Here is a 17,137-nt window from a genome sequence, read left to right on the forward strand (position 1 = left end):
ATTTAAAAAAGAAAATGATAGGATTCAATTTACTGAACAGCAAAAACAAAGCCCAAATCACCCTGACACAAATAATGATGACTTTTTAAAAATCTGATTTTCATGATAACATTTTGCATTTTGATGTATTTTTCTTCCTCTCCTGTAAACGTAAGTTTGGTGCATTTTTTTAAATATACAGAATTAAAGTCCTGCTGTATATCTGTTTTGCTGTCTGAGTGCATTTATCATATTTTATTTAACTATTCCTCTGTTGCCATAAAGAAAGAATATTTTTAATTTTTACAAATATAAATAACATTGTTGTGAACATCTCTGTACAGAGGATTTTCTGCCTTTATCGTTACTTATTCAAGATAGATTCCTAGCAACAGATTTTCACTAGCAAGAGGATCAAAAGCTATAACCAGTTAAAATTTTGTTCCTGCTACAAACAGCATTTCATTGGTTCGGTGGTGCCCATTTTTTCACATTTCACTGTCTGTAAAATCAAGGTCACATATGCTCCGCGAGGTCAGACGCCACTGTGTGCTGGGCATCTGTTACTGACCTGCTGCTGTCGTTCCTGTGTGGGAACTGTGGTTACACCTCGTGACAGCAGCTGGAGCACTGTGACCCTCCCCCGTTCAGCCAACTAGCCTGTTAGGGGCCACCTGAAGGAGTCTCCAAAACCTTCCCATTGACACCTTCTGGCAAGACAAAGAAAGCGCATGTCTCAAAATTTACAAAACGGGTTTTAGCCACTTCGAGCTCACACTGAAGGAAGGATATAGCATTTTACCCTTGATGGCACATAGCGCATGTGTCAAAATTTACAAAACGGGTTTTAGTAGCTTCGAGCTCACACTGAAGGAAGGATATAGCATTTTACCCTTGATGGCACAGAGGACAAAATTATGTAGAAAAGCATGGACAAAAATAACTCCCAGGGAAAGAGTCACAGAGAGGAGTTGGAGTCTGAACATAAAGAAGTTCGCTCATATTTTCCTTTTGATACATGCACTAGAATTATAATAAAATTTCATATCAAAAGAAGTCTGAAAATAACTCCGTAAGCAGAAAACAGATGCTGTAAATAAAAGAAATCATGTCAAAGTACACGGCAGGTGTTAATTCTTCCTTTGTGATTAAATGAAGCTGCATGTTAGGGCCAGTGACAGCTCTGATCCCACAAGGCACGCTGTCTTGCCAAATTAATTTTCAAAGGTGTCATATCAATTTATAAACCAGCAATGTAGGATGGTGGCCAAATAGGTAAAAAAAATTTAATTGTATTATATTAAAATTCTATTAAATGCAGAATCTATTAGAATAGAGCAATACAGAATATAAAAATTCTACTAAAGCATTAATATTGATGAAAGACTCCTTAAAATATAAATATCCACACATCTTTCACCGTGTGTAAAATAGACACACAATATTTGTTCATAATAATGTACTTCTTACTGCCTGCAGTAGCAACTTAAAAACACAATATCATCAAGGTAATATTTAAGCATCACATGTTTCAACATGTTCTATTCTGCTTTTTAAAAGATATTTAGAGTAAATGAACACTAATTCCAGATTGGCCCTCAGCCCCTTCACAACTAATAGATTATGGTTTTCCTAAAACTGTGTCTCTTTAATTGTCAGAACAATAACAACTGACCAGTCTAGATGAAGCAGGATGTGGAGGTTCCGGAGAACACAATAATAAAAGTATGCAATGAAGTAACTTCATTCACTGAGCATGTGCAGAACCAGGCCATGTACAACACAGTCCATCAATCACAAACATCCTGCAGTAGGTATTACTATTATCCCTCGTCACAGAGGAGGGAGCCGAGCCTCTGGCCGGGTGCTCAGTGCAAAGTCACTGCTGGTCAGCCCCAATGGGAAGCACTCTGCGGCCCAGGGCTCTCACCATTATGGCCGCAATTTGTAACAAAAAATTAAATCTTTATATCAAGCAAACTTCCAATCTCTGACTTTATAGATACAAGACCTAAAGAAAATACGTGCACCATGTAAAATGAATGATTCATATCCCTTATGTATCACCTGCTCATATAGACAATGTAATAGAAAAAATGTTCACAGACGTGACCAGTGCAGGGAAGGTAAAAATTTCTCCCCACCCTCTGGGCATCTCAAGCGGGGTCCAAGAACTAAGCTGACATCAGACAAGCACATGCCACTGGGTTGGAGCAGACCCAAGTCCTCTGAGAACAGTTGCTGGGAGTGTGGACTGGTGTCTAGACTTCAGAGGCTGGACCTGTGATTAAACTGTTTCTGAGCTGTGTGATCTCGGTAAGTGAATGAACCTCTCTGTGCTGCGCCTGTGGCTTTTCAGAGGGCTGTGCTGGGAGGAAATGTGTTCATCTGTGCAAGTCACGCTGAGCAGCCCAGCACTGTGTCTGCTCTTACTCCCCATGGAACAGCACTTCTCACTTTGTGCCCCTCCTTGTTCTCACCCACTGAGCCCTGAGCATCATGCCAGTCACATACCCTGCATCCTTGCTTATGATTTAACATCATTTTCCAAAGACGTGGTCCCAGGGATGTCCCTCCCAGACCGTCCCCAGTTGCACTGAAGCAGCTCTGAGGGGAAGTCTTGCACAGCACCAGCTGTGTGATCGCCGAGCCTGGTGGCAGGGCATCCGGGTTACTCGGAAGTAGTTCTACGTCAGCCCCATCCTTGTCCTGGGGTGGAGGCCCCTCCAACTTGAGGAATGAAGGAGAGCCTACCTCCTCACCCCTGCCCTGCACCTCCTCACCCCTACAACCAACCAACCAACCAACCACGTTTCTAAGTTTTCATCTGGATTGCTTGGTTTCTGATCTAGCGTAGCTGGCCATGAAGCTCTTGTCTTATTTACACAATTATCTTATCAGGTGGATTTTTCCAAAACTATATGAGAAATGTGGTTCCTAAAGTTTTTCCTTTTCAATTTTTCCAGCTGGTGTTTCTGTCTCTACATTTTTCAGGTCAAATTAGTTTTTCCTAAATCGTCCTCTGCACAAAGTACAACACTGTATCTACAAATACTTCATTCATTTCAAGATTGTTTGATTCCAAGTACAGAACTTGTTTTTCTGGCAAGGAACCACTTCCCTTCAGGGAAGCTGCCCTTCAGCAATGACAGCCTGGTTGTTCACAGGACCTGTGCACTGATCGGCCAAGTGCGGCCTCTGTGAGAACACAGTTTCCTCCTCTCTTTCTGTCAGACCACGACCATAGTTAGAGAAGCAGCCATGGTGCTCTTTCTAGCCTAGTGCAGATAACTGGATTTGATACAAAAATACCTCAGCTCTGAGCCAACCCACACTCACACTGCACATGCAACAGGGCTCAGGATGGAATTTACCTGGTTTTAAAGCATAGGTTAGTAAATCCCTTGGTTTATGCCTAAGTGTTCAACAGGAGGGAATACGGTTAAATGTTAAGATGTAAAATACAGGTGACAAGGAGGAAATTCTGAGCTGCCCTAAATTAAATTACAGCAGCTGGAGGGTGGTTGGAAGGGACCAGAGGGGTTAATCAGTTAACAGCTGCGGAGGGAAACCAACAAAGACCATGACATTGCTGAGCCTGTGCTGACGCTCTGAATGAAGTACCTTCCAGGTGGCTACGTCCCTCTGCAGCTGCTTGACAGAGAGCAGCCGAGCAGCATGGGCATCGGCTGACAGAGCTTTCCGCACTGCTGCCCACGGCCAGCCCAAAGGCGCATACGCGGCTTCTTTAGGCTCCATCCCGTCCCAGAGCCAGCCTGCTTCACCTTCTCCCACCTCCTCCAGCTAATGGCAATTCTTTCAAAACAACTTACATCCTTCTCCCTCAAACCGTTTCCATACAAAAGCCCACCAATGTCAGGCTGAGACCTCTCGCCCCAGGACCTGGTCCTTTCCTGCCCAGCAAAAGGCTCAATAAGCCTTTTCTTCAGGAAAAGCTTTTGGCCATGAAAGTTTTTGTTTAACATAACAAAATTAAGATATTATTAAAATAAAAATTTAAGGAATAGTTAATGAATGCAGAATTTTAAAAGTACATGTATACAAGGGACTATACAAAACTATTAGCAGTAGTTACAGTTAGTGGCTGATTCTTAAAATTCTCAGATTCTTTTTACAACTCTCAGCTTTTTACAGAAACGTATATCCTTTTTCTTAACTTTCTGTAATGACCAGGTATTACTTCTAAAGTAGAAATTCAAATATATATTTTTAAAGGATAGAGTTATTAGCTTAAACATGTTTGAAAATTATTTAAATATAAAAGGTTTTAAAACATTCCAGATATTTGATAAACCCAAAATGTCTACTCCTAATGTTTGTTCTTCAAAAAACCAGTAAACTGCACGCATCTGAAATATTCTATCTCCCCCCTTAATATTTGTGCGTGTCCTCGGGTATAGTAAAAATGTATACTTTTACAAATTTATTCATTTTAGCTTACGCTTTTTACTTGCTACTTGGAAAGTGATTTGCTCAGCCTGTCAGCGTAAGAACATTGTGGAAAATGTTACTGACCCTGGCAACCTTTGCTCCCCAGATTTCCATAACGGGAGCTGTGTCCACCATTGAAATCCTGGCTTATCTTTGCCAAAGGTCACCTGCAGCTGGGTGTTCCTGAGTGACTCACACTGAGTCCTACCTGCTCTTCACTAGCTCTGTGTGCGAGCTTCCTATGACTGCAGTGTGCTGCCAAGAGACTGGAAGAGCACCCAGTGAGATGATGACAACGAAGACGCAAAGGCTGACCCTTGGAAAGGACACCAGAGGCCAGAGGGTCGGAGTTCCTTTCCATGACGTGCTGAGCGAGGGCTGGTGGCAGCGTCTGCCTTAGTGTCATGTCAGCAGGCAAGAAGCTCAGTCCTTCCTGAGGCTGCACCTCTGACTGCTGGGCAGCGCTTGCTTCTACTCCTACTTGGTTTCCATTCCTACCTCTGCCACTGCTGCTGTTACTGCTGCCAATTTTAGTATACTTGCACAGAACTTTCACATCTATTATCTCCTTCAATCTTAACAAAAATCCTTTAAAGTAGGGAGACCCCAAATTATAATAGTATCCCCATTTTATAAATGAGGAGACAGACTCGAGAGTTCAGGTAACTTGCCTAGGATCCCAGGCGGCAAACACCAGCCCACACAGAGCTGACGTCCCCAGCCTCTTGATTGTACAGTCATTATGCTGTTCTTCGTCACCAAGTTTTCTTGCGCTGAACCACACTCTGCTTCCTTGGGGCCCTCCCTCCATTAACGCAGGTCACTCTCCAGCGACAAGAACTCCAATGATGTCCCTCCCAACTCCTCCGACTTGGGTACAGACATTTACAAGAAACATAAAAAAATTCTCCAGGAGGTTAAGAAGCAACCACAGAATTCTAGCTTGGACTGAGCTCAGCTATTAGGGACAAAAACCCAAGACCCGTGGCCATACCGGGAAGAAAGTCACCAGGGCTGGCAGCGTGACTTCACACACCACGGCACCACCTTCACTGCACCAGGGCACTGACAAGGCCGAGAGGAGTGCACGCCTCCAGAGGGAGCCTCTACCGAGAAAGAACTGTATTCACGATCTAAATAAACACAGAAAAAGATGCCCAACGTCTCAGTCATTCATGAAAAGCAAATTCAAACCAAGCTGAGATGCTTCCACACACCCCCAGAATACCTAAAATTAAGACAACGCACAACACCCATGCTGCTGAGGCGAGTGGGTGCCTAAAATTTACACGTCACTGATGCAGAGGCCAACTGAGAAGAAAGTGAGGAAATAATATGGAGTCGCTGTAGCAGGCCGCTAATTCCTAAAATCAAGTAGGTGGGACCTGACGAAACGGTTCTGCTCTTGCTCCAACTTGCCTGGGAACAGAAACGTGTGAGCTGCCAGTCCTGCGCAGTGCCCAGCTGTGCCTCGGACCTCCAGGTGACCCGGATCGCCCCTAGGGCCTGAGGACAGACAGAACGTGCACGTATCCAGACCACCTGATAGCCAGAGGATCACCATCGCGACCCAGTCCAGAGGCTAGGAATGCAGGACCAAGTCTTCTCAAGAGTATACTTTTTACTCTAAGAACACATAGTTTTCTTTCTTCTTGGGAACACTGCGGGTATTGTCCAGCTGTGTTTCCAGTGTGCAAACCCTAAGACCCTTGAACGAGTCTTTATCACTTCTAACAAGAGCCTCCAAACTCTTTGACAAAAGTGATGCAGCCACTTTGGGAAACAGGTTTCTCACAATGGTAAGTGCACGCTTACCAAACGCCACAGCAGTCCCACTCCTGGGTATTTCCCCAAACGAAATGAAAACATACATCTACACGAAGACCTGTATGCAGATGTGTTTTGCCATTTTATTCTTTAATCTTTATCCATGACAGCCCCAAACTGGAAACAACTCCGAAGTCAATCAGCTGGAAGTTAGCTGTAGCAGTCCATATACTGGAATAGTATTCGACAATAAAAAAGAAGACACTCCAGGAAAATGGAAAGCTGGATGAAGGTCAATACAAGAACTATCTTGGTGTACTGCTGTCACTACGAGGATTTGGAGGTCACTGAAGGGTGAAGTGTAGGGGCTGAGCAGCAGCTGAAATGGACCACGTAGCTTGTATGCTATGCTAAGGCTTAAGTTTGTATTTTTGGGGAAGGGATAATTTCTACACTTCAATTTGGGCAGGACATGGCAAACAAGCAGGTGCTGAGATACAGTAAATATAAGAGAAAGTGACTGTTGAACAGGGCATGAACCAACATCCTGTCAAGGAGCCCTCAGTATACAGGTAGGCTTGGAAGTCCCCGCCAGGGAAGAGAAGAGTGAGGATTTCCATTAAATTTTCCAGAGTGTGATTTAATATATAGGAGAGGTGAGGTCCACAAGTATGTTTTATGTCACTTCTCTGTGCTTGCATTTAGATGTACAGGTTCTTTTTCAACGTTCAGGTTAACAAGTTATTAAAGTCAGAAAAGTACTGACAGTGCTGACACTATCAGAAACAATGCTTTTTCAAGTAATCAAAAAACTATCTCTAGAGTGGAAAAAGAACAGTATTTTTTCTGTCAATAGAGCAAATAAAGTTTTAACTCTACAGTATTTTACTCCAAAATATACCTTCATAAGATGAAAGTCAAGAGGTTTAACACATCGACGAATTACACAGGGTTTACAGACAACCCTTCAGGAAAGTAAAAGCTTGGCTGAACAAAGCCCATCAGGATGAGTTGGCAAGAAGGAGTGCACCAGATGGAAATATCAAGTAGGAAGAAAAGCTGGACTGTATCACTAGGGAAGAGTTGGAACCAAAGCAGAAGAGGTGGGCGAAGGGAAGCTAGTAGGTTACAAGGGTGGAGCTTACCGCCAATGCTGCCTTTGCACCCAGCTTCTGCTGGGCGGTCCTGAGTGCTCTGCCTGGGCCTGTGGTCCCACAGAGGCAGGCAGAGGACCATGCTGGAGGGAAGAGATGCACGTCTAAAGGAATGCACAACAAACGGGGACTGAAGAGCAGATGTGACACGACGACTCGGCCCCAACAGTCTGTAATCTCTTCTCCAAGAGCTCATGACCCACTTGGCCTCGCTGAATTTGTGGCTGTGCCATGTGTTCTAAACTCAGCCCATGTCTGAGGCTCTGTCTGATGTGTTCAGTTCATCCACCTGTGCCCCAGTTCTCATAACGAGGCTTCTGTTGCAAACCAAAACCCTGGTGCCCACTTTGACTTTATTAAGATTAAAAAATAGGCCTGTCTTGTTCCACGTGCCAATGTCATTTTCTGTTAGTTTTCTTGGGACTTCAGTCTTTTCAGAACTTTCTTGGCACTTCAGTCTTTTCAGAACTTTCTTGGCTTTTCCTGGTCCCACTTTCAGGGAATGGAATCATGACTCTAAGTAATGAGCAATTAGATGTCAATTCTGTTGCCAAGGGTACTTTCACTGGCTCTAATTAGATGCCAAGTGATAATAAAAATTAAGTACTGTTTGTATCAGCAGTGAACTCAAGTTCAAAGTACTGGTTTGATCCTTTTGAAAGAAATGAAAGAATTCACTTTACTGCAGGAATGATGAACATTCAGCAAACATAAAATATTAGACAAAATTCGATCAAATATTTCAAGGGAGAAAAACTGGAAAAATTCTTTACTTATCTTTGTACCCTTGATTCAATAAATGTGATTATAATGATAAGGAAATATTGGGTTGTCGAAAAAGTCATGATGCATTTTTGGAACGAAAAACAAACAAAAAAATACATCATGACTTTTCCAACAACCCAATTAACTAATAAACCCAACTAGAACTCAGAGGAAGCAGTGAAACAAGAAAAGACTAGGAAGACTTGTATATATTAAAGAAATTAATAAATGTTAGGTAAACTCATCAGAACAAACAGCCACTGGAAGGACCCCTTCCTCGCACCACAAGCACATGGACCAAATACAACAAGGGCGCCTTGGATATAGTGTTGGGCGAGAAATGGACAGGAGGATCTCCAGGCTGCAGAAATAAAGGAATAGAAACCGTGGGGCAGTGATTACTGAGCGGGACCAGGAGCCAACACAGCCAACCCCTTCAGGGGACTGCAGAGGCACCACACACATACCGGGTTGCTGAGGGTAGGCTTGCTTTGCACCTGCTGCTTCAGAGTCAGTAATAATACCGTCTCCACCAAATTTTCAAAGTGTCCTGATTTAGATGATAAATTATAAGGTCCTCCGAGCTAAAGGACATGTAAAAACCAGTTTTAGGCTTGGGAGTGGGATGCAGGGATGCTGATCAACATGAATGAAAAGTCTGGATTAGAGACCTAACTATATACTTCCTGCACACGACCAGTCCTACGGAGCTGACCTTTGCATGAAATGGAAAAGCTTCAGCCACAGACCCTGCCTCAGACACTGTAAGGGAGCTTGGGCGGAGAAGAAGACACCCACAGGAAGCCAGCCCTCCAGCCTGTGTGTAGCTGTGGAGCCCCAACTCATTCTATGTGCTTGGCTCAAAGGACCCTAAACTGAGATATTTTCATTAAAACTGGCCTAGATGTGGTGAAACCCATGCAGACAGTCTGGGCAGAGGCAGATGTGACACCGGGCTGTGGCTAAGACTCTACATCCTGAGTACACAGCCAAAACCCCCAAGTCAAGCCCTGCTGGAGATGAATTTACAGCAAGATTGTAATCCACTAGAGGAAATAAATCACTGTGAGAAAGTACTAGCAGACACAACAAACAGAAAGAAGAATTTGCAACCAAGGACAGGAAAAAGGATACAATATAGTCTGAAAGATACTTTGACAGGAAGAAATATAAATCACAATGAAACAACAAGACGGTATTTCAAATAAGCACAGACAGATCTATAAAGAAGCCAAACAGAATCTTTCTACCAATAAAATATATACTCATAAGAAAAAAAATACTGAGGAGATTTCAAATCTCTCCTACTTAATTAGTTTATCTACAGCTCTAGTATCTTTTGTTAGAACTCTGGAGATAATCTCTTGGATACACAGTGTTTTTAAACAGGAAAGAAAGTTAATCCCCCCCCCTCCCCCAATTACACAAGAAAGCGAGATGTGTTTTATTCATGCTTTTACAGAAACTGATTCCAAACTCTGGTTCTGAGCTCTGGATGCCATACTAAATTTCTAACATATGTAGCATGAGTTTCAATTGATTTCTAATACGGCTCATAAATTAAAATAAAAATGCACACATATAAGCACATTCCTCTGTAAACCCTCAAAAGAACAACCTTATCACATATTCGAGTTATAGCAATGTATAGCGAGCCATTAGTCAATCAAAGGACTACTTTATGTCATGACTGGTACATATTCTAAAATAAATTTAAGATATAATTATACATTCACGTTTATGATTCAAGCTATTATTTTGCAGATGTATAATAATCTGCTTTAAGATTGAGAAAAAAGACAGTTATTTTAGTAAAACTATATATCTAATAATATCACTATTACATAAATGCAGGTTATTTGTCTTACTTTAAAATAGTTTTATGCTTTTAAATGCTTTAAAATGCCAGGTTAACAATTCCCCTTCTTTTACCATGAAAACATAAGAAGAATAAATTATGTAATGGTGGTTTTCAAGTTTTCTTTCCAAGTAATCTAAAATGTGATGTACTTGACATTACAGTTCTTTCTTTCAAATCTATAGCAAAGAAATGCAAGATAGTAGCGGATGTTCAATAGGAGTGAGAGTCTTCAAGTAAGTTACTGTTAGTTGTTTAATACCTCTTAAAACTCTGAGATCCATGTCAAGAAGCATTAATAATGAATTTACATACAAAAGAACTACTATATCATAAAAGACTTTTATTATCTGGGGAGGCCAAATAGTCTTTTAAAACTAAAAGAATAGGGCCGGCCGAGTGGCGCGATGGTTAAGAACTGGCTTGGGACGCCAGAGGGCCCTGGTTCGGATCCCACGTATGAGGGCCAGTGACACTGCCGTCCACAGCTAAGATGCTGAACAACAGCTCAACCTGGAGCTGGGCTGCCGTGAGTCACTGGCGATGGTGTAGGCTGCAGCCCCTGTGGCAGTGGGTTGCCATGGGCTACCGTGTGTAGCCAGCAGCCAGCGTGAGCGGCCAGCAGCCGCAGTAAGCGCCCGTTTAGAAGCTGGTGACTGATCTGCCTCACCAGGGAAGAGCGCAATGATGGTGCCAACTTGGGCCAGTGAAGCAACGTCCTCCACACCTAGACTGAAGAACAAAACGACAGCAACTTGTCTGTTCCCCTTCCCCCAATTCCCCAGCACTGTCCCCATCCCCGCAATTCCCCAATAAGAATCTTAAAAAAAAAACTAAAAGAATAAAGTTAGGAGCAAAATAACAAAAATACATTTTAATGTGAAAAAAGAATGGCAGTGTCCTTATGAAATTCTCCAATTTCCTGGCATAAATTGAAATTCTGAAGCTTCTGGGGGGAAATGTAGGAAATGGATCCCTTTCCAAAAATACCTTGCCAGACATCTTAGAATTTTCTCAGATTTAATGGGTGAACAAGCATTGAAGAGGATAATTAGGTAGAAAGGACATCTATAACTATATTTGTTCTAAGCCTTTTTTATGGATAAAATGGATTAAGGGAAGGTAATGCACTTTGCAAAATGCTGATAGGATAGGTTTCTACCAACAAAGTATCAATATTTAAGTCAAATCAATAAACAAATTTGATCTATTTAAGAAAACTGAAACAATCCATTTTTCTCCAGTCAATATTGTTCGTACTTGCTGATAAGGCTTAGGTACTATCAGCATCCAACTAGACTCTCACACTGGCACCAAATGACACTTAGCTGAAACAAACTCTAAAACTATTGGGTTGTCGGAAAAGTCATGACGCATTTTTGCAACGAAAAACATAGAAAAAAATACGTCATGCCTTTTCCGACAACCCAATTCAATCTCAGTGTAAATTAATGGAGTTAATTCAACTGTCCTCACATTAACATTGTTTTGATATTAAAAAGCCTAATTCCATGAAAGAAATTAAAATTTTACTGTTTTCTTACGATGCTAAGAGACCGAATATGCAAACAGGCCATGGCCAGACTGTATATAAAAGCAGACCTGTGACCCCCAGGATGCAGCAACCTGCCAAGGAAACAAGCCCTTTACCTGCACTACGCAGCCCAGGAAGCCAGGCTGTCAGGCTTGCAGGAGGCCAGACTGCCATCTTTAGTGACAATCTGGAAAGCTAAACAACTTCAGTGACAATCAGCCCCAAATGTCCAGGACTTGATAAAAACCTGACAGCTTCCCTGTTTTTTGTCCATGCTTCCGAGTTATTGCCAAGCACAAAAGGCCAAACACATACTCCTAACCAGGGATGCCTGGCTTCTCACCAGCTACCCCTAACTTCCGCTGGCCTCCAATCAGGAAACACCTGAACACTTCCCTTTTTTCCACCAAAGCTTTCCCACTGGTCTGCCTAACTTTGAGTTCCTGCCAAAATGCAAGCATTGGTGTCCGACTCCATTTCTATCACAAGCTCAAAATAATTAGCCTTTGCTTTTCTGATCCGGATGGCCTTTTATTTCCACAAACCTAAGCAACAGAAAGTACTGCTAAGATTAGTATTTCATAGAGTTAATAGCTAAAAATTGTTGGGCCCATACAATGAACCATGCACTGTATTAGATGTTTTCACATGCACTGCCTAATTTAATTTCACAGTAACTATAACAATGCCTTCTGATACTGGTACAATATTCATTTCACAGAAAAGGAAACTGAAACTGAGAGACATTAATTAACTTGATACACAGGTAACTAGTGGTTAAGCAAGGAGTGAAACAAAGACAGATTCCAAAGAGGATAACTCTTAACCATTCTACTAAACTCAATTTGAAATATGGTGACAGCTGCACTTTTCAACTGCTTTCATAAGAAAATAGAAAACACAAAATTAACACTGTCACCATCTCATGACTGATAAAATATTGTATGATGGAAGAGGAAGAGAATTTGGAATTCGCTTACACCAATCTCTGCTTTTTATAGATTGCCTAAGTGAGGCTTAGAGGTGAAGGTATCATGCCAAATATTATAACATCTAATGAACAGATCTTCTGACTCCCAGCCCAGATAGCCACATACTTCCTGGGAGAGAACATTTGCCTGGGGAGATTTATAACTCCACAAAGACTTTATGCAACAATGTAACACTAGCACATTCCAAACACATTTATATAACATGGCTAAACACATATCTTTTGTGGAGACAATGAGCTAAATGTTATTTAAGAGGCCACTGAAGTTCAACAAATATTTATTAAGTGCTAACAATGAGTTAGGCACCGTTCCAGACACTTAAGCTTCACTAGGGAACAAAACAAAAAAGAACCCTATCTTATTGGTTTACATTCTAGTGGGAAGAAACAAACATTACACAACAGATACATAAACCAGGCAAATTATATATGTTAGAAGGTAGTAAGTGCTACCATAAAAACAAAAGTAGAGCAGGGTAAGATTGGGAGTACCGATTTGGGACAAGGAAGGCAGACTGTGATTTTAAACAGGGTGATCGGGGCAGCCTCAGTGAGAAGACAATGTCTGAGTAGATTCTGACCAGGTGAGAGAGTCAGTCATGTGGATGTGGTGGGAAGAGTGTTACAGGTAGAGGGAAAAGCCAACGCAGAATCCTGAGGAGAGAGTGCCCATGTTCGGAGAGAACAGCATGGGGGGGCACTGAGAACAAATGCTGAGACCAGAATTGTAAACCAGTACATGCCTAGGGGGCTTCTGACCACTGAATTAACTTGGATCAATGACGTATAAACTACACATTTCCTATTCGTTATAACTCTGTGTTATAAGGTCAAAGAAGCGAGTATACAATAGTCACCTCCTTACCTGCGGTTTTGTTTTCTGTGGCTTTTAGTTACCTATTAAATGCAGAATTCCAGAAACAAACAGTTCATAAGTTTTAAATTGAGTGCCGTTCTGAGCAGTGTGATGAAATCTTTCGTGGCCCCACTCTGTCCACCTGGGATGTGAATCGTCCCTGTGTACAGTGTACACACTGCATTAGCTCCCCACCCGTTGTTCACTTGGTAGCCCTCTCGGTTATCAGATCAAGTATCAGGCATCACATTGCTTGGGTTCAAGTCACCCTTATTTTACTTCGTAATGACCCCAAAGCATAAGAGTAGTGATGCTGGCAATTCAAATATGCCAAAGGGAAGCTGCAGAGTGCTTCCTCTAAGTGAAAAGATGAAAGAAAAAAAACATATGCTAAGCTAAGATCTATGGTAAGAATGACATCTTCTATCCATGAAATTGTGAAGAAGAAAAGAGAAATTCTTGCTATGTTGCTGTCATACCTCAAACTGCGAAAGTTACAGCCACAGTGTGTATGACTTGTGCTTAGTTAGGATGGAAAAGGCATCACACTTTATCACAGGTATGCATGTATAGGAAAAAATAGTATATCCAAAGTTTCAGGTATCCACTGGGGGTCTTGGAACACCTCCCCGGGGAATAAGAGAGAATTACTGTAGTTCTTTCTCAGTCTGTCACAATATTATGAATATCAGAACGAAAAGTGCTTTGAAGCTCTCATCTGTTTTGTCAATTCAATTGTGTAAAAACTGCATGTGAATTGTATGTTAATGATATGAATCATGTGCTGAGGTCCCTTCACCACTTTTTAATTCAATCAGTAGTGGTGAGGGTGGGAAGGGAGGGAGGAGTCTATACCTGGGCACTGAGGTTCACTGATGCTCCCGTGATGTTCATATGCAGCCATGGTTGAGGGGCGCTAATCTGTATCTGTGAAAAAGAGGAGGCTTTTCTCATTCCTGCTCTCAGCATGCTCATTATCCTTGCAGCTCCAGCTCAAGGCAGTGTCAACATCACCAGGAACTCCAAAACCAAAAATCCCCTCCACAGGAGTCCTGGGACTCCTCCCTGCCACCCGGCTGGAGGGGAAAGGCAGGACAGGCCACATTTCTCCTTTGCTGCCCCATTCATGAGCTCCCCACAACACCAACAAACAAGGCTGGTGTGGGTGCCAGACGACTGAAAAGTTCACGTCAGAAGAAGGGTGAGAGAAGACGGGAGCCATGTGGTTGGCATCAACTGCATAAGAAAAAATTTTAAGAATAAGTCTAATATTAAATTTCATATTTTGGCATTGTCATGGTAGAAAATATCCTGTCTTTCCAACTCTTCTGTTTCATTTTATGTGTGCCTGGCACATCTTTGGCATACAATAGCTATTTATTATATGAATATATGAATGAATGAATGAATGAATGAATGAATGAATGAAAGAAAGGAGACTGAACACAAAAAGACCCCAACCCATCCTTTCTCAATCCCTCCAATCTTGTTCCCAGAGGCAATGGCACTGACCTCACAGTGACTCTCCTCTTTTAAATAATGAACTTATGCTGCTAGTTCTGGGTGGATCAAGGTTAGATTTTGCATACTCACTTTCTGCCAAGATAGATATGAATTTTATTAAATTAACCACCCCAAATTTCTCTCCCTGCAACACCTAAGCAATTATATCACTATTGTTAGCTTTTCCACTGATTACATGTATACTTAAGCTCCTTTTTCTTGTTCCAACTGCAAGCAGTAGTATCTCTTCACTTTGTCAAATAAGAATACTGTATCTTCTTGTCACCTCTCTGGCTCTTCGACAGTTAACATTTACAACCTGTTTCGTAGCCATAGGTAAGGGATGCTTGCTTTGTCTACAGCTGGACTGTAAATTTGGAAACCAGCATCTACATTTGCACATAAACACTGTTTTCTGCCCAAGCAAGTTCTATTCTATGACTATGCTTGTTTTTCTGAATACTTTTTGTCATATAACCCCACGCTTACTGGACTTTTAACAGCCTTTTTACTTTTATTTTGAATTGTCTAGTTTTATGGCATCATTACAATAGGTTCTTCCCACGTTTTCAGGATACAATCACACCTAGGGACTTTTTTTTTTTACAAGAAGTTCTTACAGCCCTGAGGCCTCCTTTCAATTTGAGTGGGTGGCTCTCAGACCTGCTGCAGAGTTGTTGGTTTCTGGGACTTACCTTCATTGCTTTTCTGAATTAGTTCTATTGTTCACAGAGCCAACCTGCTCCAATTTCTCGGATAATTCCCGTTTTGCCAGCCCACATTCTCAAGTAACATCCTGAAAAAGAGTATTTGAGAGATAAACCTGTCTCAGTTTATGTTTTCCTTTTTCATTCTACCCCCATATTTTATCGATAGTTTTGCTTGGTATAAAATTCCAAGTTCACAGTCATCTCCCTGACTTTGAGGTCATTCTTGTCTCCTAACATCCAGTTCTACTGATGAGAAGCCTACAGCCAAGCTGGTTCTCATGCCTTGATGGAGAATTCTCATGCCTGTATTTGTTCTCTGGAAGCTTTTAGCATCTTCCTTTTTGTCTTGCTAGCCTTAAATTTCATATGCCCGCACGCAGACTTTTTTCTTTTTCCCGCTTGGTAATCAGTAGGTCTTATACATTTGGACACTAACGTCTCCCTTCAGTTCTGAAAACTTTTTTCTCGTAAGTTTCCTCGCACCATTGTCTTTGTTCTATCTGGAACTTTATTTTGGTGTTGAAGACCTCGATAGACACTGCGCGACTTATCTCTTCTGCCCTATTTTTTGTCTCTGATGACTGTTCTCTACTTTTCTCTTTTTCTCTAAATCTTGTAATAATGCAAACAGAGCCTAAAAGTTGACCTAACAGCAACGGAGACAGAAAAACGAGGGGTCAATTTTGGGGAGGAGACGTCTTCCTTCCTCTACCTTTAACTGGTTATTCTGGCTGGGCTCATCAAATGGACAGGAGACAGGTTAGCAGGAGAAAAACCAATTAAACGTTTGGTAACAGGTACGCCTCCCGCACACATGGGAGGCCCCCAGGAGCACGGAGCAACCTGCCTCCTCGGTGGAAGACATCACCTTAAACATCCCCTTCGACCAACGAGGAGGCCTTGGGGGGGAGCCTGAGCCAGGGCAGGCTACCGGGCCGGGCCCCGCACACGGGGAGAGGCTGGCCCCCCGATGTGAGCCGCTGCCCTCACTCTGAGAGCGGCGGGCCCGGGGCGACGAGGGACACCCGGAAAGGTGCAGCCTTCCCGCGTAAACGCAAACGTCCGTGACAAAGGCGCTTCCTGCCGGGTGTTCAGGGCTTCTCGCACGTCTGCTGTTTCTTCAAAGGACCCAGTCGCTGCCCCCAGGAGGCACGTGGGGGAGGCACACTGCTCCCCGAGTCGCGTTCCGCCCTCGCGCGGAGTCCAGGCCCCTCCGTCAGCCCCGCGGGCTCAGGGCACCGGCGGGTGGGCGCCCCGCAGGTAAAGAGGCGCCCCCTCTTTACCGTCGGAAAACGCGGGGAAACTCCGAGCGGAAAGCGCCGCGCGGGCTCAGGAGGCTCCGCGGCGCCGCGAGCCTGACGGACGGGCGGGCTCTCGCCCCACGTTCCGAAACGGCGGCCCAGGGACGCGAACGTCCAGGGGCAACGAGTCGAGGCGGAAAAACGCTCGAAGCCGCTAAGCCCGCGCACTTCGCCCGCTCGGTGCGGAGCCCGCGGGCAGGCGGAGGCCGCCTCAGGGCGGGTGGTACACGGACAACGTGCTGCAAAACCGAAGAACCGGGGTGGGGG

The 17,137-nt window shown here is 43.1% G+C and overlaps 1 long non-coding RNA gene across 5 annotated transcripts in view; it reads right to left on the minus strand.

The window, feature by feature from the left end:
• LOC109387590 (uncharacterized) overlaps positions 1-16,266 on the minus strand; it is a 74,667-nt gene extending 58,401 nt beyond the window's left edge. For all 5 annotated transcript variants that reach the window (XR_002125036.1, XR_002125035.1, XR_002125037.1 and 2 more), the window contains exons 1-2: positions 15,555-16,266; positions 14,212-14,283 (exon numbers count right to left, since the gene is read on the minus strand). This is a non-coding gene — a long non-coding RNA (uncharacterized LOC109387590). The remainder of the gene's footprint in view (positions 1-14,211; positions 14,284-15,554) is intronic.
• Between the last annotated feature and the right edge of the window lie 871 nt (positions 16,267-17,137).

This window comes from Hipposideros armiger, unplaced genomic scaffold (assembly GCF_001890085.2).
Source record: "Hipposideros armiger isolate ML-2016 unplaced genomic scaffold, ASM189008v1 scaffold_163, whole genome shotgun sequence".
Taxonomy (NCBI): domain Eukaryota; kingdom Metazoa; phylum Chordata; class Mammalia; order Chiroptera; family Hipposideridae; genus Hipposideros; species Hipposideros armiger.